At 40.4% G+C, this 25,161-nt stretch overlaps 1 protein-coding gene across 1 annotated transcript in view; it reads right to left on the minus strand.

Annotated features, from left to right (window-relative positions):
• Positions 1 to 25,161, minus strand: part of SOX5 (SRY-box transcription factor 5) — a 488,455-nt gene that overhangs the window by 449,199 nt on the left and 14,095 nt on the right. The window contains exon 2 of the mRNA XM_068401092.1: positions 6,003 to 6,065. The gene's annotated coding sequence lies outside the window, so the exon portion shown is untranslated. The remainder of the gene's footprint in view (positions 1 to 6,002; positions 6,066 to 25,161) is intronic.

Consider the following 25,161-nt stretch of genomic DNA (forward strand, 5'->3'; position numbering starts at 1 on the left):
TTCAGGTCTCATTTACCCTTATATTTGACACAAATGAAAATAAAACAGCATTGTAAGCTCATGGAAATGACAATATCATGTTATCTAGATAAGTAAGACAAAGCTATTATTGAAATTCTGATAGCATTTGCTTTACTGGTAAAGGAAAATTACCTGTAATGCATAGTTTAAATAATTACTTTTAAACAAAAACTGGTTTTCTACATCACTTATTTATCTTCTGAGACCAGCTCAGCAGGGCTATGTATTTTATTAAAATTGCCTTCAGACTGCTAATGGCAGGGTGTGTGTTAGGACAGGAGAAAAGATGGCCATTTGACTCCTGTTCCTAATATTGGGAGTTGGTCCAGACACTGAAGAGCCAGAACTCTACTGTGCATTTGAGTACGTTAGCAACACTTGGCTCACTAATGATACTGGCGACAGCATTTCAGGATGATGGGTCAGACAAACTGGAAAGCTTATAATTGTGTTTACAGCAACAACAAACAATAATTCTGAAATCCCTTTTACTGACGTTTCACTTGACATCGAGTCTCCTGACTAGAAATTATTTTGTAAGCTCTTGCCCAGTATTTCTCCCTTCTCTTTCTCTCACGCTCAACCTTGGATGTTCCCTATGCCGTATCAGGAAACTGTATAACAACTGTGAGCTACTCTGTGGTGAGTTTATGTGGCAGATAACCAACACAAATCATCCAGATAACTTTCTGGTATATCTTGTTTCCTCTCAGAGGAAGCCACAGTCAAAGTGTGCTTTCATCCATGAAGCATAGGCACTGAAACCTGAAGTCCTCCTTCTGGAGAAACCATGGAGCAAACACATACCTGCACCCGTGGCTGCAGCTACAAGCCCTGGGTGTGGGTCTTACCTGCCTTGCCAGAACAGGAGTCCAGCTCAGTTTGGCCACTCCTTTCCATCACCACCAAGCCTTTCACATGAAAAGTGTGCTCATCTACATTCTCACATCCTTACATTGAGTAAGTTAATTTGCTTGATTAAATCATTCTACAGTTATATGTTATTACTTATTCACACAGTTAAAGTAATCTGTTTAACATCTTTTTCTTTAAAGTGATTAAAACTTTAGAAATCAAAACCTGTGATTTTTCACATGAGCAAACGCCACAGATGCTACTTACAACTCAGAACTGAATTTGGTGAGTGAGGTGGTCTCTTTTCTTCATTGAACAGATATTTGACTGGAAGCAGAAAGGAGACAAAAACTTCTTGGAGTTTTGTAAAGGACCACTATGTTGGCCAAAGAGAGAAAGCAGGATTTGTCCACAGCATTGACCCTGTGTTCAGTGAAGCTTAACAGCTCCACAGAGCTGACATTTCCTGGAATTTCAGCTAACTTTTAAGTGATGCTTAAGGAAAACCATGAAAAATGTTCACTAGATGATTTTCACAGGTTCTGAGGTGCCCACATACCACATCGGCTTCAGAAGACTTACTCATCACTTCTGAAAAACAGCTCAGATGCACACTGCTTCCAAGTAAGCTGGACTAACATCTCCCAGTAGAAAGCAACATTACTAAACACACATAGCAAGCAGGAAAGCCCGATAAAGCTCTTGACTCTTTTTTTTTCCTAAATAAAGAGCATTTCCCCTTTCAGAAAAAAAATGAACAAGAAGTTAACACCCACACACATAAGCCTCAAAGCCAAAGAACAACAAACCTTTTCAGAAACCCTGCCCCTCAGCTCACCCAGCTACACCAGGGCTGGTTAGATCCCGCAGATCAGGACTGGATTCAGCGATGGGACTTCCCACAGGGAAGTGTGAATGAAAGACTTGAGCTTTTAACTACCAATTCATTTATTCCCATCACCCAGTTTTCAGAAAGAAAATCATGCACCTATCACAAACTGTACCCATGCACAGGACACATATAAAAAACAAACTTGTTCACAGGAGGAAGGCAGAGGAATCACTTATCTTCGGGGGCAACTTTGCAATGCTTTTTAATCGTGGAAATTTTGTGTTTCTAAAGAGCAAGCAAAATAATTAGCAGAAAAATGACCAGCAGCACTCTGACCTAAATTAAAGAGGTAAAAAGAATCCAGCCATGCACATATAAAATTTGCTCACTTGTAAGAGGTAATCAGAAACAAGCATATAATCCACCGGATTACCATTTCAGATCCCCAGCAGGTCAATCCAAGGCATTTATGGTTTATGACATTTCTCCACGACTCTAGTGCCACCTTCTCACTCCAATCTCATCTCAGCTGCCCTAGCAACACTGCTTTCAGGAAGACATCACATTTGATCGGTCATTTACTCTGCTGTTTTTTAGAGCCACATGATTTTCATTGCTAGTAATATTTAGGCAAGAGATCGCCACCCATCCTACCTAATATGATGCCCAAACACATCAAGATTACTTAAAAAAAAATCTGGTCTTGATTGCATTAAAACTTTTTTTAAGAAAAGAGAGACAAACCAGTAGCTTCTGCTTGTCAGAACAGGACACATGAAAGGCCATTTCACGCATGTTTTCTGGTGCACTCAGCTGCTTTAGTTATTGTTTTCCATTTGGTCCCATTCTCATGGATGTATCAGTGGAGGATGTGCATGATTTTAACTAGGAATGGTCATCCACTGATTCTCAGCTACCCGAGCAACTGCTGGATGTAAAATGAAGAGACGAGAACTTTATCCTAAGTCTCTTCAGTGCTATAAAATCATCCTAATTCCTTTTTAGGCAACAGTTCTTGCAGTTGAAATCCACAAACACATAACAGTAAGCACCCTCACATATGAACACTCCAATAAAACATCACAATACTATTTGGACTTGTTCTTTTGACATAAATATGATATTCTTTAGACCTGGTGGGTCTACTGATCAATCACACAGAGGTACCCTCTCATAAGCCACTCTTGCAAACAAGCCTCAGTCATGGATTTTTAAAAAAACTAGAGTCATCCATGCAAATAAAAGATTCAGATCTCAAAGTTCAGGATGACACAAAAAATAAATGGTGTGCAAGAAGGGGGGCTTCCTCTCTCTCACAGCCACACTCAGAAATGCATGCAAATATTGTGAGCTTGCAGATTACCAATTTAGCAGTTGGTTTCATTCTTAGACCTTTTTGGAGGGGAAGTAATACAGTAACAGCAATTCTTCCCAACACACTTCCCACCATTGCCACACAGACTCAAGTTCTCAGGTTGACCAAAACCATATCTGCAACAGAAAATGGGATTATAAGAATGTGCCTGAGAACATTTATATTATTTACCAAAGTAGAAGCAAAATCTGAGGCGAGCGTACAACCTCAGATAAACTCCTTTTCATTGTTTCATAGAGTTACGCTCTCCAGCCTTCACGGGGTGTCTGAACTGCAGACTACAGATTTAATGTGCTATACCACATCTGCATGGAGGAAGTTCCCGCAACTGCGCCAGTACCCACTCTTTCTCATCAAAATCATATAGAGGGAAAAGTCATAAAAATTTAAACTTTATTTGGGAAAAGGTTGAATAATTTGTTTTTAATGACTTTAAGACAACCTATCCAGAAAAAATAACAACATCCCCCCTCTTTCAATCTCTGACTGCTTTTCATTTTCATCAGTAAGACAAGTTCTGCCACATGGTTCAAATTTTTTATAGATTAATCTTTCTACTATCATTGTTTTTTTAATATGATGTTAAATTAAACTGCAGGGATAAACAAGGGTATATACATCTATATATATTTGTATATACATGAACATGCTGTATTTGACAGTTGTCTTCTCCACCTTTTCCATGTCACTTTAGCTGCAAACTCTTTATATAGGAAGCATGTCTTTCTATTCTTACTTGCACTTTGAGTCCAAATTTGATCAGTTTATACTAACATAATGTTTATATGCTAAGGAACTATAATAAGAAATCACTCACTATTCCTATTGTGTGAAAGGGTACATCTATGAAAACCAAAAGGAGCACGTGAAAAAATACTTATAAATATTTGAAAGTTGACTGTATCCTGATCAAAGGCAGTGGAAATGGAGGCTGAGCCTGAAGAATTAACTGAAGTCTGCCATACTTTAACTACCAGTTCCTAGCAGACAACTAAACTGTTATGAAAAAGCACAGAAACTGAGCTTTAATACTAAACATATGACCCAGCACATATAGGGAGACAGCCTGATGCATTTTACTGGTTTGCTCAGAGATGAGGTAACTTCATAGCAAAAACCAGATGCCATTATATGGTTTTGAAAATTTCAAGAAACCAAGAAAGCGCTTACAAATTAAAAAAAAAAACAAAAACACAAACATCCAAACCCAGAAGATAAATTCTTCCAAACCAAACAACAACACATTCCTAATCATCTTCATATACAGCTTGTTAGAGGTCTATTAGCGACATACATAGTGAAAACACAAATACTTGATTCTCAGAAAAATTTTGCAACCAAAAATCTATTTTTACAATGCTGCCATTTAGCTTGTTCTCGTAAGTGCTAGGGACCAAATTATTTCAGATAAGAAAATGATTTATTGTTTTATCAGCCACAAACTTCTTTTGACCTCCGAGTTTGAGCCAAACTTGCTCTATGTGCTTGCAAACTTTCAGTCACTGGAGTTATGTACTGATAGAAGCCCTCTCCAAAAAGCAGCACAGTGCCACTACACTGAGGGTTGTGCAGATGAGTAAAGGAGGCACTCGCTGCCCCACAGAGCTCATTATCCCTATGTCAGACAAAGCACGACAGGTGGACTCAGCAGGGAATTTCAAACGGGGCAATACTCATTTTGGTGTCATTTACATCTTCTGGATCTCTGAATATTAAAATTTAAATATATTCTCACAAATTTGTAGGAGGGGGAAGAAAATCAGGGATTCTTGTTACAGGGTGCTGTGAAGAGATGACAGAAAAGCAGAAATACCTCAATCACTCCCTGTTTGGGTAAGCTCTGTCTTTTAAGACAGAGTCACAGGGCCAAGTACTGCAGTCTCACTCAGGCACATCTTATCTCTCAATAGCTTAGCTTCAGTAAGAACCCAGGAAAGACTGCAGGACAATTTATATAATTGACTGGATCAGTAGCTACACCTGTTATTAAGAGTACTTGACACAAGCGATTAAACAACTACCTGCAGTTGTTCATATCCCAACAATATTTTGCTATTTCATCCGATTTATCTACAATGCGCGACTGCCGCAGGCTGAGCATTTTGGAAACAGTACAACTTTTTTCCAAGAACAAGGTCAAGGAATATTACGCTTAACATTCTTCAAGCTCTTCCTCTGAAAAAAACTCCAGCGCTTTAAGCTTCGGAGGAAAGTTTGAAATCTGGCAGCCTGGCTGTGGTTTTTGTCCCTGAGAAAAGCCTTTTGCACTCAGATGTGCCTCAAATAACCCCTTAGAGAACTGCAGTTTGCAAAGACAGTTCCTAATGACGAGTACATGGCTTTCCAAAGTGCTATTGTGCTTTCAGTACAGTTTTTATATGAAAGCAAGTGTTGCATCTTGATTATACTGTGTTTTACCTCCACCCCATTTAAAAACCATGTAGAACAGGAAATGAGACTAAAGTAATCAAATGAGTCTTCAAAGAAAAAAAACACAGTGAAGTTACAGATGTCACACAAGGACCTTAGTAAAACATTTCTTGAAATAATGCAAACACCAGCCCAGCTGTCCACGCAACACAGTTGTCACCCTTAAACCAAGCAACTTTGTCCAAGTAGCTCACACATGCTGCCATCTATTATAATGTCTCCTTATTTATTTCCCAGGCTTTATTCCATTTCTTCTCACACTGCCCTCCTGCAGCACAGAAGCAGTTCTGCCTCATTGCAGGTGAGGAACCAGCAAAGATAAATACTTACCCATGGTTACACAGAAAGGCTGCGAAGGAACAGGGAACGCAACCTGGTTGTGCCAGTCCTGGGCCAGCCTCATCTCCCAGAGCTGTGCCAACCCGCTGCCAATTCACACCAGCACTTCCAGAAATGCCTTGCCAGCAAGTAAGAAAACACACCTCTTACCTGCCAAGTCTCCCAGCTCAAATTCTCAACTCCTCTTCTTTTTATTTTCTTCTGCTTCCAACACTGAAGGCAGGGAAGAGAAAGAAAAGAAAAAAAAATATATCAAAGGAAGAGCCACAACTATCTAATTCAAAACCTTTTTCATATTCACTACAACCTTTTATCCTGAGCAAAAATCTCAAGGAAATAAGTGGGGGTTCTCCATTTGTTTTTCCACAGAACTCAGGTCAGGCCCTTAGCAAAGCTCTCCCTAAAATATGAGATGCTGAACCTGAGAGTAAAACCTGCAGCATGAGGAGGAGAGGGGTTCTCACTAAAGGAAAACTAAACTGAGGGAAGCATGGTTATTAAGGAAAAGATGGGGATTAGGATCCCAGTACTGCAAGGTTCTTATACACAGACCTGTAGGAATACATGTAACTGATTAATTAGAAGCCTCTACTCAGATGGACACAAACTCACACAGAAATCTTCAGGGTCTGCAGAGGGAAAGAAAAGGAGAGACAGGGGCAAGTGGGAAACTGAGCCACAGTCAGCTGAAATCAACAGAAAGACTGACAGCAACTTCAGCAGACTTTGGATCACCCCCAAAGCAGCAGAAGAAAAAAAAGATGCAGCAGGAACAGGGAGAATAAATGAGAGAGCAGATTAATAACTCCAAGAAATATTATTAACACAACTTAAGAATAGCTGGAGAACTGCAAGAGGAGGGCTAGATTTGGCTTTTGTGGCTCATAAGTGCTGGCTTGCTCCATCAAAATCAATGGAGTACTTTTAGATTTACACCAGTGTAACTAAGAACAAAATCAAATTAGGAGTACAGAGTAACTGGAGAAAAAACAAGCATTATTGAGCGTTCCAACACTGGGAGGCACTCAGATACTATAGTGCTGAAGGCCACATTAGTAGATTGATTAAACGATTGATCCATCAGTAGGAGATTTATCCAATATGTGGAGGAAACAGAGAGCTCTAAGTCAAGACTACTAATCAGTTATTATTTATATTTTCCTGCACATTATAAACATACAAAGATGATGCTTTATAGAATTTGCAGTAATAATAAGTCCCAATTATTTCCCACTCTTGAGATTCATTTTAACATATTTCATCAACATTTTAAAGGTGTTTTGTAAAAGTATTTTGAGAAAAGTTTTCATAACAAAATCCCAGGACTTTCATGTTCTTATTCAGATCATCTTTCCGTCTTTGAGTCTTACAGAGTGATACTGAATGCTACAAAAACTAAACCCAAGTCATTTATACTAGTAGACATGCACTACTCTTCTTGGATGAAGAACTGACACTTTCTCTGCACTTTATTGCTAGGCTCACTGTGAGTTTTGTATACGACAGTATGAAAGTAGCAGTTCCTTTTCAACAGTTTCATGCCCCCACAAACACAGACTAGTTTCTTTCTGACACCTACTTTCACTAACGCATTGCCATTCCTTATGTCATGTACACACTGCCTCTGTTCTAAAAACACAAACCTTAATAAAAATTAAAGCTCAGACTCGAGCTAATCTTTCTTACCTTTTATTTACTTCTTATTTCCTTCTAAAATCACTGCAATTATCACATTGTACCTAAGTCCTTACCACTGGGATTTCAAATGACTTGAACATTATCAGGTTTTATTACAAATAACAAAATTATTCCATCTAGTCTCCCTTTTATTTCCATGTTTAGTCCACAAGATCCACCCATTTCTAATGATATCTGCAAAAGAGCTAGTCACAGTTTGTGACATCTCTGTCACCCACATATGCATGCAATTTTTCACTTTTGAGTACCTGGCCTACAGGCACAAAGAAGGCTACTACTAGTAACCCAGGAAATCTATTTAATCTCAAATTGCAGAGATTTATGTTTAAGTGAAACAAGAGGTTCTATCTAGTTCCTGCTCCCACAGGTAGACTTTGATTAATAATTGCAAGTTCAGTCCCTATATTCCAACTAGTAATCAGACCATTTAAAGAAAAACACAGCTTTAAATTTTTTTAAGTAAGTTTATAAAAGATAAAATAATTTTACAAAGGCCTTTTAACAGAGGATAATTATTTCCCTTCAGAGAAGATGATGTCCTTGGCTAGATTACTTTCTCATAGGATCTATCCAGACTTTTCAAAACGTAAGGCAACTTTAACCAGAACAAGAGGGAACATTTCCTACAATGCCGTGGAGCAGTAAGCAGAAAGCTACACCTTCCCATATGGAAAGTAAGTTTGTGTTTCATATATGCGCATCTATAACAGTGCTGTGTCAAACGTAACATGACACAAAACACAATAACTTAGCATTCTTCTATTAGTTTGTACATCACTGATGAGTGAAAAGACATGGGTCCTATTCCAAGGTCTAATGATCACAAGTGCATTATTATTATACATCAACCTATTCTTATCCACCGTTTCAGAAAGAAATAACATTTTTATAGCATTTCCCTAGGAGTTACATGTGTTTTGATTCCCAGCGCTTGGCCGCAGCGAGATCAGGAAGGTACAATCCAAAACACTGTGGGAGGCAACTTCAGAAGGCTCCACCTGGATATTTATTTAAGCGTGTTTGCTCAAGTTTACTCAGAGATTAAGCTCTTAACTATATTATAACAAATTTATTACAGCTTAGTAAATAGGCCATCAGAGCATGTACCTATGATCAAAAATTACAGCTCAGTGTCTTGGGCATAACAGTATTTGTACTTGAGGGTTCTCATTTGCTGCGTAGAGGAAATGGAGCAGAAAACTTTTCTGTAAGTTACCATTTCCCTTTCTCCCATCTCCCCAAAATAAACAAATTAAAGACATTGTGAAAGGTTTACAGTAAGACCCATGCAAAACTTTCACCACAAAATGTAAAAATCCCTCATGCTTCATTACAAATCTGAAAAACAAGACAGTCTATCAGCAAACAGCTTTCACACAATGATTAAGAGTGTTAAAACAGAAACTAAGGAAAAGCTCTGAGACTGAGAAAGAACTATGATTTTAAGAAGAAATTATTTGAAATGGAGTGTTCTCATATGTTGTGGCCAAAAGCCAGGGAAAATGAATGTTTTCAGAAACTGAAAACCATCTCGATGGGCAAGAACTCTTGCAAACCAGTAAAATTTACATAGCCTCTCGGACATCCCCAAACTTATGTTTAATAGCAGTATATCTTTATCTTCAGGTGCAAACAACCAACTTGTCTCAACAGTTGAAAAAACTTCATAATTCAAGACTATTTCAGGGAGTTCTTGAAATCTTTCAGCATTAGGCTAGAATTTATTCTACCTTAGAAAAAAAAAAACAACAAAAAAAAAACCAGCACAAAATAAGTCACCTGTATTAACCTTCCACAAAAATAGCATCTGGTTTCCTGGCTCTATTTTTGTGGTCAGCAAGACTTTATTCCGAAAGTAGTCCCATCACTTCAGCGATTCCCCTCCCAAACAATTCTGGAATTCTCATTTTTCTGTTTTTCAAGTCCTAGATAGCAACCTCTCAAAGTCAGGGACTCTCTTCATGCAACTTGTCCATGAATTGCCTGCTGCAGTGGGTTTTCCAGTTCCCACCTGCAGTTTCATGGTACTGTTATCCGAGATGCTACAGTAGAACACATTAACAACCCTCAAGCTTTCCTCTTTTTCTTCAGCATTGACAATATGCACTTAAGGAAAGAAAGTGCAAAGCTGGACACTTAGAATCGTTTAGGTTGGAAAAGACCCTTAAGGTTAACGGTTGGACTCTAACACTTACGGACACTAACCCTAATCGCCACGTCTACAGGTCTTTTAAATACCACAGGGACAGTGACTCAACCACTTCCCTGGGCAGCCTGTTCCAATGCTTGACAACCCTTTCAGTGAAGAAATTTGAACTTGAACCTACAACAGACTGGAAGAGCAGCTCGAGAGCAATAAACTGCTCTGTTCACCTCAGTGAGGTGTTAACACTGATAACCCAAGAATGACAATAACAGGGTTGAAGTTTAAACTATTTCAAGGCTTATATATGAAAAAAAGAACAGGCTGTACAAAGCACTGTATGACTTCCCACTCTGATGTTGCAGGCATACGGCATTTGAAAGATAACCTGTTTAGCCTCCTCCCATCTAACAGGGAACCAGCTTCACAGAGACTAACAGAGTACAACAGCCCAAATAAGAAAGGGATGAATTCAAGTGGCTCAGAGTTCAAAAAATAACACCCCACTTAAGTGACTTGCATGAGCAGAGCTGACTTTGTAGGCAACCTCAGAAGGGTACTGACACCCCTTTCTACCCTCTGCTCTCACTGCAATACTTGTATAGAATATTTCTTAAATCAGATATGGGAGAACCACTAATAATCCATTTGCACTCTGGGTGAGCTCGGCTAATGAATTCAAATGAGAGCAGAAGCAAGCCACAGACTGCCAGATTTTTAATATCCTCATATTTTCTAGTAATGGTGTAATTGTAATTAATGTTTACATTGTTGTGTATTTTACTGTTGAGTCTTTAAAGTCCTCTGGGATCCCTTTGGGATATACAGCACTATATAAATGTAAGTTGTTATTATCAAATAACAATCACTGGCCATTTAAATTATACAATAGTTACCTGATTATACTTAACCAAGTTAAAGCTCTAATAAAAAATGATTATATATAATCTAAATTACAGATGTTCTTCCCCAGTTCAAAAAACCCAAAGTTCTTTGCATTGAGTATGCAAGTACCCTGCAACACCTGGAGCTTGATCCTGCAGTACTGAAATCAGTTAGGACTTTTGCTGTTGCAAGAGAGGTGATAAGATGACTGACAAAGTGTTAAGTATCGCAACAGTTCTACCCTTCTGAAGCAGTAAAATTAAGATTTTGTTTCCCAAAATCATTTGATAGAGTATTCATCCTTACCTCTAGTATTGATCCTGAAGCATCTATAACAGTCATTTTGGCTGTATCACCATTTATATATATGCTGTATGTCTGAGAAATTATTTCAACGTAGCATAGAGATCCTTGAGCTTACACTAAACCAGTTAACGTGGTGTTGGTTCTGCCAACTGGGCGCAGTGTGGAACATGAAGAAGGCAACTGACCCTTCCTCTCTGCGGTCAGAAGTCCCGACCTCCTCCTCTTCTATGATATATCCACAGGGACACAGCCTCCAAAATGTTTACCCTTAGTCTTGCACATGAAATAGTCCATGCAACCATGAGAAGTACTTTGAGATGCAGTAGATTCTGGAAGTGCTGTTGTCAGGCATACTTCAAAACCCCAAAATCACATGATCAGAGATAAGGTACAGTGACATTTTATACACAAACTCTTGAGGAGATTATTCACTTGGCTTCGAATTGTTAGAAACCACATCTTCAAGCTTTGAATCCACTGTGGAAAGAACTAATTTAGCTGAAAGTCTAACATACGAAAACACGACTCCAGGACTTAAGGTTAGAGAAAACCTTGCTTTTGATCTCTCCTAATAAATACCACAAGATTGGAGAGGGGGGATGTGGGTGAAAACACGTCTTTTCTGGCCTACCTCTGCCAAGTCATTTCCCTTGCTTCAGGTTTCTCATCTATGGAACGGGGGTAACAGCATTAACCTCGTTACTGATGAATAGCCTTGTAGATGGGACTACATTATATTTCAACGATAATAGATCATCTTGTGGACCTTTTAGTATCAATAAAAAAAAAAAAAAATTCATTCCAGAGTCAGTGACCTGTTGGCAAGTGATGACTAACCCAACTTAAATTCAACTGCACAAGTCAAGAACACAGGCAGCTCAGGATCCCTCTGGCAGAGATGGACAGACTGTCCTATGGGTTGTAAAGGCCTAATGGGGGCTGAAACATTTTTGCTGAAAAGCATCTCTCTGTGCTGACTACAAAGAAAGGCTCAGATGACAATATTCAAAATCTAGTGACCTCAGAAAAGTGCCTGATGTTAGTTAGGATGAACCTAGAGACACAACCTTGATTTTAATCAGTTCTGGATTCTTCTGAAGTTTTCTTTGAAAAAAGTCTAAGGTTTGATCTGAACTTCTCTCCTTTTCTTGCTTCCTCCCCAAAATATTTTTTTAAATTGAGAAATTACACGGGGTTGATTTTTATGTGAAAAATCTACTGAAAAACATTAACTTCAGCAAATAACTTCAATAATTTCCTCTACCAGAAGTATAAATATGTTTCAAAACAAAATGTTCAATTTTCAAGTAAAAACTGTTAATTTTCATTTTAAATGAAGATAACTGACATGAGAAAAGACTGCATATCTTTGAGAACTGGATGCTAATTCTCAAAGATGTGGGCTAAGATCACATGAGCTGAAGATCCCTCTCTCCAGCAATGCAAATAACAACGACGATGATATGCCATAGACCTTTCACATACACTTAATGACTTCAGTGGTGCTCAGCCAAATTCCACCAGCTGAGAATCTGGGACAGAAGCCCCAGTTGAAATCAGGGCTCCCTTGTAGGAATCTCTTTATACACACAAAGCAAGAGACAGCCTTCACAATACAGTTTGTAATTTAAAAGGACAGCATAACCAAAAGATGAGAAGTAGAGATTATTATTAAAGGCAGCATAAGCATCTGTCACAAAGCGACAAAGAAATCTGGGGAAAAGCAAGGCATGGATTTCTTGAGTTCTGAGCCCCCAAATAATGCTTCCTTTCCTAAGGCCATTTCTTGCAGTCAGGATGGAAGTAAAAATTTAATAAATTAATAATAACCAATAGTGTTTCAGTACAGTAGTCACCCATCAAAACTCCACATATATTAGCTAGCTTTGATTTTCATTACCCACTGGTCTTTCCTGCTTGCTGAAGCATGCTGTTGGTAGGGTTCTTCAGTCGCAGAAGGTGGTGGATGATCATACCCTTGTGCACAGACAGCTTTCCCCTGAAGTACAAGTCCTCCATCAGCACTGAGACTGCCTGAGCCATCAGAAAGTGCTGCCTGTTGTTTCACACACATCTCTCTATAACATGTCAGCAGAAGAGCACAGGGTGCTATCCATCAGTCAAGCCACAATACACTCTGACACACCAGTTAGTCAGAAGGAGTTGGAAGGCTAAGTCAGGGGTGATATCTTGAGGTGGGAAAAGGATCTGGGAGGTGTCGGGAGGAAAGGAGAGAAGGGCGGGGGTGGTACAAGATCCATATTGTTGTTTCACTGGAAGGACACAGAATGTCATAACGAATTACTGTTAATTTGCACCAGCAGTACAGTTAGATTGAGACCGGCAAGCGACGATGACAAACAGCACTTGCAAGATCACATAATGAGGGGGCAAGGCTGCTTCACTGGAGCCGCTTCACTCAATTAGTGGACAAGGCTTTTAATGCTGCTATGCACAACCAAAGCAATTTTGATTACTTAGAGCTAAGTCTCCATTTAGAATGAGTCAGAAGCTGAAACAAGGGTGTTTTTTTTTTCTTTTAATGTAATTTATCGACAGAGTATTCGAATGGTAATAAGCTATCCAAAAGCTAGACACAGTAGCCTCTGTTTGTGTCTAAGCAACGTTGAAATATACTTTAAAAAATAAGTTCAAATAGTACCTCTTCTAGCAAATAAAACCAATAAAAAGATAGCAAGCAATCAATATTATGTCAAAAGTGAGGGCCAAGTTTTGCTCTTATTCACTGTGATTTAACTCTGAAACTTTGGAAGGGGATTTTGGTAGAACAGCAAGAGTTTCATGACAGAACACTTAGAGCAGGAGCGTGCTTTGCTCACGTCCTCTTGTGCTAGGTTTACAATTAGTGATTTGATTGATTCTGTTAGCCAAAGATCAAAATTGCATTATCTCCTGAGTAGTATATAAAATTTTCTTTGTTCATTTGTTTAATGTGGGTTTTGGATGGTTGATGTTTAGGAAATGTGATTTGATCCCAAGAAACTCACAAAACCTGAGCAAAGTCTGTTAATGTTCATTAAATGTTTGAGTTATTTCTGCCAGCTTAGATCCAAACCTTAGCTTCCACTGTTGAAAGTGGAGTTGTACAATTAACTACGGCTTAAGGATACTTCTGCTAGGCAAAAGAAGGTGCTGCCAGCACTTTAAAAGTAGATCCTGCAAACAAGATGCTGCAGCCAAACTCTGCTTATCAATTTGTCTTAGTGATTAAAGTATTCACCAAGATCAGGAGGATCTGAATGTAAATTAAACATGGTTTGGAGCAAGGATCAATGTGTGCACCATATCCTAATATCTGCCCTAACCAGTGGTACGTCAGGATCTACTTAGCAGTCTTTCCAGTTGAAGCTCTGCATAAGCACTTACATATTCCTTGGCATAGGGAGTGGACCCCAGTCACCTGTTTTCACAGGGATCAGCCTGCTCACAAACCTACAGAATTATTCTATTTCTCCCTCCATGAACATGTATGCATGAGTGTACATATATATAGACTAAGAATAGAATATGAGAAGAGGAAAAACTACATTCAAGACCTTTCTTCAATTTATGAAGAAAGAGGATAAGAACATGGCTCTCCTATGTGCCTGTGAGCAGTCCTCGTCACTAGGCTGTGTAGTTACTAAGTCTTCTTGGAAATCCCAAGAAATCAAAATGCTTTGTTTCATATGTATTGAAATGAATCATTTTGATGTTCAGAATTTTATTGTCACCTTTATTTTGGATGAAATTACTTACCAGATTTGACCCAAATTTCAGAAGAACTGCAGCTGCTTAGAAACTGAATTTTTGGGTGCATAAATTTGTTTCTGTGGGAAAAAACCTCTACCCAAATATGCAACATTCCAGTATTTCATCAGGATTTCTTACAAGTGGGTGGAGGGGAATGGGGGGGGTGGGATGCAGTTGAGAGAAAGGGACTTCTTATCAAAGAAGAGATTGTTTATCATCCACACTTCTCCCTATATCCGATACAGCACAAAGTTGGATTTTTCCACTGGCCTTTGAAGCACCCAGTACTGCCCAGTTACTGTGGCAGGGTACCCAAACCAACAGACCAAATGTCTGATGCATTAAGGACACAGAGTGGATATAGGCTTTGCCTAAAGCACAAAATCAGGAACATTTTAAACTGCTTCATTTCTCAGCTCCAGTACAGCTATGTATGTATAATTTATTGAAGATTTGACTCGGCAGGGTAGCTGCATGCAATCAGCATATCGTTTTTGTGAAGGTTCCCCCTTATTGCCCTTTAGACAGATTTTAACTGTCAGTATATTGGCCTTTTGAATTTTTGTTTTCATAATACCATAAGCTATTTGAACATACATTATTATATACTAATCATTGCTTGTCCAATTTTTTTTTGAGTCTTACAGGTGACAGCAGCGAACAAGAAATGCAGTTTAGTTAGAACTTCAAAGCAATGTTTTGTTATCATCCAAACTGGGGCTCTTTTATGCCTCTCTATTTGGTTTTAAAAGTGAAAGGAAACCAGTTGCTTAAATTTGGTCTTTCAAATTTCCACCCACCTCCTCCCGCTCTCAAAGGAGTGGCTTTATGATAATAGATAGGCTGATCTTGAGATTAATCACAGATAGAGATATATTTACTGCCCTCAGATAGTCATAGTATTGCTTACATTCACATGAATTAAAGATTGCCTAAATCCTGCCTCTGAACATTTCCAAACTTTAAAAAGAGATCTATATTTGAATTTCATATCCTTCTCATATCTCTATAGCGGGATGAACAGAAATACCCAGTTCAATCACACCTGAACTCTATAAAAACTGGATCTTTCAAGATTTGATGTCATCCTGTGGACTTGTGTACATAACGAACCAGCCCTGAAAACTAATGCAGAACAGCTCCACTCCACACTCATCGTTATTCCTTTTCAGAAGTGTCTTTGTATGGTTTAGCTTTGCTTTTGAAGTGGATTAAGCTAGACACCATATGGCATTTTTAGTGGTGAAGCAAAGTGGCCACAACAGGAACTACTGCAGAACAGTACTGTGCTTCAATGCATAGCTAAGCTTGTTCAATAATGACCTAATACAGGGTAAGCCTGAATAATATGCTCGGGTAGAACAAGCTGCTGAGTACTTGATGAAAAAATTATAGTGAAAAATTTGATGGTTTACATTGTGCAAAAGGTCACATTACTGTAGATATTCAGAACAGTTCCTTTATACATTAAAATCCACAGATTGGCCACATTCAGTATTTCTAAACTTAAATCCCAGACTTGAAAGTCCCTATGCTACAGGTGCAGTGGGGACAGCATCTTAGTCAGGACAAGCAGGATTGGCATGATGGACTTCCACTTTTCATATAATATCTCTGCAACCATTACTAGTGGTCCTGGTTATTCCTTCTCCCTCATCCTCTCATCCCTTTCCCCTTTCTTTTGGACCAAACAGTCCAGCCTGGACACAAGTTTTGTTAAAATCCATTTAGTTCTACAAAAAGAAAAAGAAAATAAAGTCCTCCAAACAAAATCAACAGTTATCTTTGACATTTAACTAAGAAATTACCAAAAAAAAGCAAAAACTATTTTAAACTTTCACACAATAGGAGAAGTTCATCTGGGTGGAGCAGAGAACAAGAAACTGAAAAGGTGAAGGTTTTTCTGTATGAAAAGGGTAACTCAAATACACACTCTGGGGCACAGTTATACATATGTTTTTGAACTAAAACTCTAACCTGGCATGATTAATTTTGGCCTTACTTTTGTCAAAATATTGGAGTCCATATGGCACAAAGCAAATAATTTAACATTTTTATTTTAAACCCCTATCTGTTTTTCTTGTCTATTTCCTTCTCTTCCACCACACACACTGGCAGCCGCTACCAATACACCAAATGCCAAATCAACCCTGCAAGCTGGCTGGCACAAGCACTATACAATACTGGCACACGCTTCCTTTTGCAGGGGGATTCTCTCTGAAACCCTGTGGCACATCCAAGCATCCCTGCTTAGCAGCTGAGGACCCTGTCTACCCCAGTCACATCAGCAACATGGTGCCTTGACTGTGAATGCGCTGCCCATTTCATTATGCTTAAATCAAATAAAATGATGACACTTCGCATCGGTGCATCAGGTCCCCTCCCGCCCCAAAGAATCAGTCAGTGCTTTATAATATCTTTGTATCCAGCAATGGAGAAGTATTGCTGCTGCGGAGAGGATGCAAATCTCTGCAACATGAGTAAGAACAAAAAAAGATACATCACTCAGGCAAGCTGAGCAAACTCCTGCGCCTACAGTTAGCTCCACAGAACACAGATGCCTAACTGGAGCAAAAGGATGTCACTCCTCTGCCTCTTGTCCATAAAATCTTCAGTGAGCTGGAGGGAAATCAGGAACACAGAAGTCTTTGCTGACCCTGTCAGGATTCAAACTGGTATTTGATGCTCAAATACTAAATCATTCCCTTTGCTGCCTTCCTGTTCTTTTTGTTGGATTTGTTTTTCCCCTACTGCATGTCGCTCTAACCCATAGCACATTTGTTATTTATTTTTATATATATATAATTTTAAAGACTTTAGTTAGATATTCATTCAAAGTAAAAGACATCAAGCTCCTTAAATAAGCAAAGTAATACTATTTTTCAACAAAGACCGAGAATGATCATTGGAAAGTCAAGCACGCTGTACTGAACCAAAGGTGCATATACCTTCTAGTTCATTTTCTATGCTTGTACATTAAGTTCACGGCCAGGGGTGAATCCCACCTCCCAGTGAGACAAGCATCCTCTGCAGCTACAGGAACCGTGCCCAGGATCTTCAAGACAGTCCTGATGGCAAGATCAAAATAATACCCTTTTTTCACTTGTAGCAGAAAATGGTGAATCCCCCTTCTCTGACAGCCTGTTTCAAGGGAGTTTTGGAGTATTTTTGAGAAAGCCCCATTTCTTGGGCTGTGTTGTGCTGCAGGGTACAGGCTAGAGGAGCCTGTGGGGGGATGCCGTGCAGCCACAGTTGTTCACAGGTCCTCATGTCAGCCCAACATCTGCAAACAGAGAATGAGACCACACACTGCTCTTCCCTTGAGATGCAGTGAGGAGCCCAGAGAACCAGGTGCGTGTACCAGCAGTAGCCCTTGACACTGAGGACATGGCCTGCAAAGTTTGATACTACCTGGAGCTCCCAAAGTGCTGGAGGCTCCCTGCCAGGGTACGCCACATTGTCACGGCCCAGTTGAGCGCTGACCGAGGAACAGGTAAGCAACAACTAATGATTTGATTACTCCCTGCCACAGCGTAATGGTCAATCAAGACCACTCGATAGCAACAAAGCTAAAAACTTTCCTCTGTAATAGACTCATGGAGAGAGGGGGAAACTTTGGTCTCTTGTAGCCGCACAATACATCCACAAGACACCGGGCTGTCTGCCTCTTCCCACATTACCAAGTTTCTGTTGGAGCAGCAACTCCACCTAACAAATGTAACTTTAACAACAGTAAAACAATCTAATAGCTTAGCATGCCAGGGGGCTAATGTGGTGGGCCATTTAAGCTGCACTAAATAGCTCTGGTTTGATTCTCATTGCCGAGTGCTGAACTGAGAATTGCAACTGCAGGAGCAGTTCCTAATTCATTAGTTAAAGGGGGTCATTGCTCATAGGGTGGGGAAGAAGGAGGGAAAGAGGAAAGGGTGGGGGGGAATATCAGACAACTCTAAACATTCAAAGTCGACAGAAGGTTGCACTCCTGAGAGATGCAGTATTTAGCTGAAAGCCTGACAAAGCTCTGCAGCTGGGAGGCCTGTGGTGGTTTTACTCGACATTAAAAAAGTTGCCATAAGACACTTGTAACCTGTATAATAGGCTTGGTGGGAACAGGGAGGCTGGGAATGAAAGGAAGGTGAAAACATCTTGCTAATAACACTGCAGTTTCGTTTCAACTGGCCCTCAAAACCATACACCATGCAGGCTGCCAGCACAGCAAAGCAGCATCAAAACAAATAAACTGCCTTCCCAGCTACAGTTCCTAAAAAAATGAACCTCCAAAAGAGACCTGATTGCAAAGGAGATCACTTAAAAACTTAAAAATGATACAGCGAAACAAGCCCAAATTTACAGGGCACCTCTGCAAAGGGAAAGCTTTATTCCTGAACGTTAGAACCCTAAAACAACCGTTTTCTCTAATTTCTGCCATCACTCAGATTGGCCTTGAATTACCTCCTGATAGGCCTCCCATGTGCTTGCAGATGAGAGAGTGTAATGGGGATCTGTTAATTAACTAGAAGCAAAGTTGCACGGTGGGGATCAAACACTGGATGCGTCCTAAAACTCCCACAGAGAAGATGAAATGCAGCGCAAACTTTAAAGACTTCCCGTCATTAGCCAAGACCTTGGTTGCTCCTGGCCCAGACCCCTCCTGTTTCAGAGAACAATGAGGACAATGATGGCAGAAATGAAATAGTGCAGCAAGGAACAAAGGAATTAGCTATTTACCCACAGAGAGAGAAAGGAAAAGAGGGGTGGGGGGGGAAGGGGGAAGGGAACTTGCTTTATTCCTAGGGTTTCTGTCTACTTTTAATTAATTTACGGCTGCCAGGGACTTGCACATAGAGCACGCCCAGGAGCATTGTGTTAAGAGTGTGGTGTTAATACATGTAGCATCTACTGTTTACTCCAAGGCAGGAAGGAGAAGGAGCTGGGGCAGAGGGGCAGTGGGGAAGGAGGAGAGGAGATCTTCCCTCTTCGCAGCTGCTTGCAAGAGACAGGCAAAGAAGAGAGATAAGCATAATCTTTTGCCTAACTTCTATGACCTCACTTCCATGCAGGCTATTATTCTTCTTTAAAAGAACTCCAAGTAGTGTAGATCACTGTGGGCAAGACTTGCACGGGGTACTAAAATGAAAAAGGATGGCACTAGGACAGGGACACCCAGGTGTGGTGACAGCAAGCACTGCACCAATAGCTCATTAGAAAATGAAGGGTCAGGTTTAACGGGCTTCCTCCAGTGCCCTCAGATCAAGGGAGGAGATCTCAGGGTGGAGGCCCACAGCCAAACACATCGCTCTGCAGAGATACCCAGCTGCACTTCACTGTATTTCCAAAGCACTCTGGCCTCGCAGCAAGGCTAATTGGGCCAGGCACAGCACCGTACTGCCACGACAGCCCTAGTAGCCACCTTCTTCAGCGGTTCCACCAATAAATACTGACCAACATCACTGAGCTGAAAATCCAGCTATGGCTAAACTGTGCCTACCCCTTGGACACAAGGGTATGGTACTAGACTGGGACCTTACTGGAAAGGCAAGCGGATGCAAGATGGGATAATCTAAAACACCTAAGCTGTCATTGTAAGCCTACATTTGAGAGGCTGACTTGAGCATCAAATGATAACTTGCTTCATCTTACCTTTCATCTAAAAAACGCTTTGTCAGATGGCTACTTTCATGAAGTCTAAACCCCAAGACGCAAAGCAGCATTGCATTTCCATTGCAAGCCTAGAGGAAAAGGCACAGAGAAGTCACACTGTTCGAGGAGAGCCCTGCATCAAGACTCTGCAGCTCCACCTACAAAACCACCAGACCTCAGAAAGCATGGCGATGGGTGCAGCATGAGAAGCTGAAGGGAACAGAGTAATTCTCCTGGTAGGTGCTCCATGAATGTTTGCTTGGCTTTTGTCTCCCTTGGAAAAGGAACAGAAGAAACAGAGGCTCCACTGAAAAATACGGGTCTGCAGCTGACCAGGTTTATTCTCAGCCTAGACAGTGGCCTTAGGCAGCAACGGTCTCAGTCTGTATTTTGCACATCACTGCTTTTGATAGGGAATAGTAACAGAGGCCAAGGAGTCCTAAGGCTGGATGTGAGCCCCAGGTGAGGATGAAGCATTTAGAGTATTTTCTGGTTGCTCAGAAGAATGGTGGTGGGGATGACGGTCTTTTTCAAAGGTAAGATCAAACAATACTATTATACATGTTTTAAAACTAAGATGCATAAACATTTGGTTTCTAGGCTACCTGTTCAGAAGAATCAGCATGTGTTTCACAGTTCAGCGAAAGAGACAAAGCCTTCTAGGCTTACAGTTAACAAGACCGAAACAACAGTTAAAAAGCCCACTGCACATCAGGCATGTTTGGCTATGCAAGAGAAAAGCACAGAAAACTTCCCTGACACATTTGGTCCAGGGCACCAAGCTTGACTCACCATAGGACAAGGGCAGGGGACAGTGAGGGAATCTCCTTTTATACCATTACTGATGTCTCAGCACTGTCCTACACTAGCTAACTTCAGAGATGGAAAACAGACATAAGGTAAATAGAGGTTTGGGGAACTTTATATCCTGTCTGGATGTGTTATAAAGCCAGCTACACTTTCAAAGGGGAAAGTGCTACTGTCTTTTCCAGAAGTATCTTATTCCAGTGCCTGATAGCTGAGTTTTCATGTAATGGGGACCATTCTCTAGTGTTGCCTACATATCACTCAGTCCTAACTAAATGCAACTAAAATATCTAGGAGTACGTCTCCTGGCTCTTTCACTCTTCTCTCTTCCAGCAGCTTTTGCTTCTTCCCCCAAGCACTGCTCCTCACTATTTGGAAAGCACTGCCCTCAACTTCTGTGTGTGACTACATTGTCCTCTACCAATGAGGTCTTGATACCCACCTGGCACCCCAGGGATGACCATATCATTTGTGTCTCAGGCCCAACGGGGCCCACATGACTGCAGCACTCAAGTGCTGCATCACCACCACCTAGCACACCCATCCTTGCTGCCCTCCTTTTAAGAAATGCTGCTATTCACGTTTGGCAGTCAGACACACTCATGATCTGTCTTGCCTTTGGTCAGCTGGAAAAGCTCGTGGCAGAGCTGGGAACCAAGGCTCAGCTCCAGATTAGTATTACTGGGGTGTCCATATTCCTCTTCACAAACAGGGTTCCCGTGCCTACATTTCAGCAACTGGTGTTTCCCTTGGTTAAAGGTACTGGACTCATCCACACAGGTGACTGTGACATTTGTGTGTATGCAGACACCATTTTCTCCATTCTCATTGCACTATTGAATCTCTGGTGATGCTCAGAGAGACCACAAATACCGAGCGATAGTAGGGATTGAACGAGTTGGCACAGCAGCAAGGAGGTCACTCTGGGTCAGGGCTGAAGCACATTAAGGAGGCAGTCGGCAGTAAATCTGCTTACAACCATTGTCTTTTTGGCGAAAACAGACATCATTGATTTCAAGAGCAAGCACCACCACCCCCCGCTGCCCAGTTTAGAACCAAATCTCGCTCATCTTGTTTATCCAGGCAGATCTGTTTGGACATTTACTTTTGAAATGGAAGAAATCTCTTCAAATTTTATAAAGAGAGAGAGAATAAAGGGGGCTCAGTTTATGAAATTTGTTCAAATCTCAAGCAGAACACACAAGATTGTAGCTTCAGAGGAAAAATTGCTTTAACATGGCACAAACACATGAGATTGACCCTTACAAAAAGGTCTGAACTGCAAAGTAGCAGAGTCCAGGTTTCAAATTCTTTGCTTTTATGCACCTCTGACAGCAAAATGACTGTGTTAGAATAAGTGATTTTTAAAAATCTGTTTTATTAATTCATTTGGCTTATATCACTGTGAGGAAATCACCCCATCACAAAATCTGCCAAAAGGTTCAGTTATTATTAGCCTCTAAGATGCAAGTTAATTGCTTTCTGTGTTTTTCACCAAAACCAGCTGAGATCCTGAGGTTCACAAAAAGGATACTGCACATGCTCAGAGATTTGCCTGTCCTGAAGATTTTTAATTACACATTTGACATTAGTGTTCCCCAGTGTAAAATCTGTGTTATTTGTTAGGCTCGCATTTTACAGAGACTTCAGCAAGCCTGTAACTCTGCACATGTCAAAAGTCTTGCTCAAGTTAGAGGGACTATTCAGATGCATAAACCAACACGTGAACTTGCTAAGCCTTTTCAAAATCAGAGCCAAACTGTATCAGAGTGAACACTATAGACCTTGTCACAACTGCCTGAAATTAAATTCATTTTTTAAAAAATACATTTAACAGAAATTTTATGGGGAAGTAGCTGGATCTCTCTTCTCTGAAATATTATCAAAGCAGATATCCAAAGACCATAGTACTGTACAATCCCACTAGTTTTATATATCTCTTCCTTCCTTGAAGTTAGTTCAAGCCTAGAAGTACTCCAAAAAAGTGGAGTGCCTTGACTTCTCCTACACCCCAGTAACTCTCTGCTGCCATATTGATTTCTTGAGACAACAACATCCTGATACAGTGCATTTTGAAACAGGCACTCTCTGCTCTGGTTTATTCTGGAAGCAGGAGGAAGGAGAACAACACACAGTGCTAGGTCAATGGCTGAAGTTCAGCAAGTTGAGCATGCTCAGAGTATGGTCAAACAAGCATCAGAGGAGGCTCAACCGAAAGGCACAGCTCCAGTTGACAGTTACTTTTTTTTCCCCCCAAGCAGGACAAATGTAAATGGATTCATCCTGATCAATTTCTTTTACTCTGAGAGTTTGCCTCTTACAAACACTTGTTGATAAAGAGTTGAAATTAGCTATATAGGCATGTAATATCTAGTAACGGTAATACAAAACAAGAGAAAACTGATGCGACCAACTTTTCCAGGGAAAAGCCCAGCACTCCTATTCTTACAGGCATGATCCTCAGCCCAGTGACAATCTCCAAGAAGCTGAGGACTCTGCCTTATTCCTCAGCATACAGACCTGCAGACAGGCTACACTTTCACTCGAGCAACATACAGAGAAATGAGCAGCAAAGAAGTAATCAGAAGCAATTGCACTTTATAAAATTAACAGTATAGAGATCTCTTTCCATTGGTAACAGGCCAAATGGCCAAAATGCTAGTTGTCCCAATGCTGCTCTCAGTTTCCAAACTATTTCTTATTCCTGCCACAGCAGTTCACCCAAACCCAAGGAGCATGTTTTGCTGGCTGGTTCAGAAGACAGCCCCTCCTTCCACTTTACATCTTGAACCAAAGCAATGCTATGAAGGTACCAATACCAGGACAGCGTGCTGCATTTTCCCATAGCACAGACAGAGATAGGTCAGAGCTTTTATCTAAGTTTTCATATGACACATATCAACCTTTTGGGTTTCAAAGAGCTGTACAACAAACTTACAAGAAACAAAATAATGGAAATTTCACTAGAGGTGAACAAACATCGCCAAGTGAGAGAGGTCCAGATTTCAGGCTGACATGCAATTTCACCCTCCTTTCTGTCCCCCAAAAAGCTTCTTTCAAACCAGTGTATTTCCATGAAAAGTTTGTTTTGACAAACACACTTTTTAACAAAAATGTTTCTTTCCTGACCACACTAATTGACAATTCTGCTCATAAAGCATTGCCATACATTTGCTTCAGCTACATGTGGGCCTAGAGCTAAATAGAGACTTCAGTTTTCAGAGTTGTCAGTGCCCACCACCTTGCCCTCTCTGAAATGCAGAGCCAAACATACACATTAGCATCATGAACCACCTGATACATGCTGTATGTGCAGTACATGTATGGGGTACACATAATAGAGTGCTGCATAACTCTAGTGACTGGTTCAGGAGCTTAACCTTAGCCTGTGTCTTATTTTTATAGGGCTGCTGAAACTAAAAAAAAAACAAAACAAAACAACCACAACCAAAAACCAAACACCAACCCAAAAAAACCCACCAACACACTTAAAGCACGGGGAGAGGCTATTAAAGGCAGAGGTCTCTCATATAAGCACAACATGTGATCAGATAATATTGTCTGGATTAGCAGCTTTATAACCTAGCCAAGCCCCAGGGCTACAATTATCTGGTTGCATTAAACTGAAATCACCTGCAAAACCTCACACTGAATGAGCCCTTGGAAGTGTCTCATCTGCTGGTTCACACTTGCAAGTGAATGTAAAATTCAGCGATGGTGAAGCGATGAACAAACATCACAGTGCGAGATTTTCCAACTAATGGTTCCAATTTTGCTTCAAAAGGAAGGTCTTTCCCTTGCTTTTGGCTCTTGTTCCAAATACTTTCCAAATATAACATTATGATAAGCAAAGACTAAGAAGATAAAAGTCACAATAATAGCTACTACCAATTTGCACCTGTATAAAACTTTTCATTTCATTAGTTTTGATGCAGAAAATTAGTGAGGTCTATTCGAAGGCTGCAGGAGGAACTGGATTAGACACACACTCCTCTGATTCCCTTTGGCCCCAACTCTTAATCGTTTGGAGGTTCTCAAACTACATTGTGATTTTAAGGAGAAACCTTCAAAAATAAT

Source organism: Nyctibius grandis, chromosome 5 (assembly GCF_013368605.1).
Source record: "Nyctibius grandis isolate bNycGra1 chromosome 5, bNycGra1.pri, whole genome shotgun sequence".
NCBI lineage: Eukaryota > Metazoa > Chordata > Aves > Nyctibiiformes > Nyctibiidae > Nyctibius > Nyctibius grandis.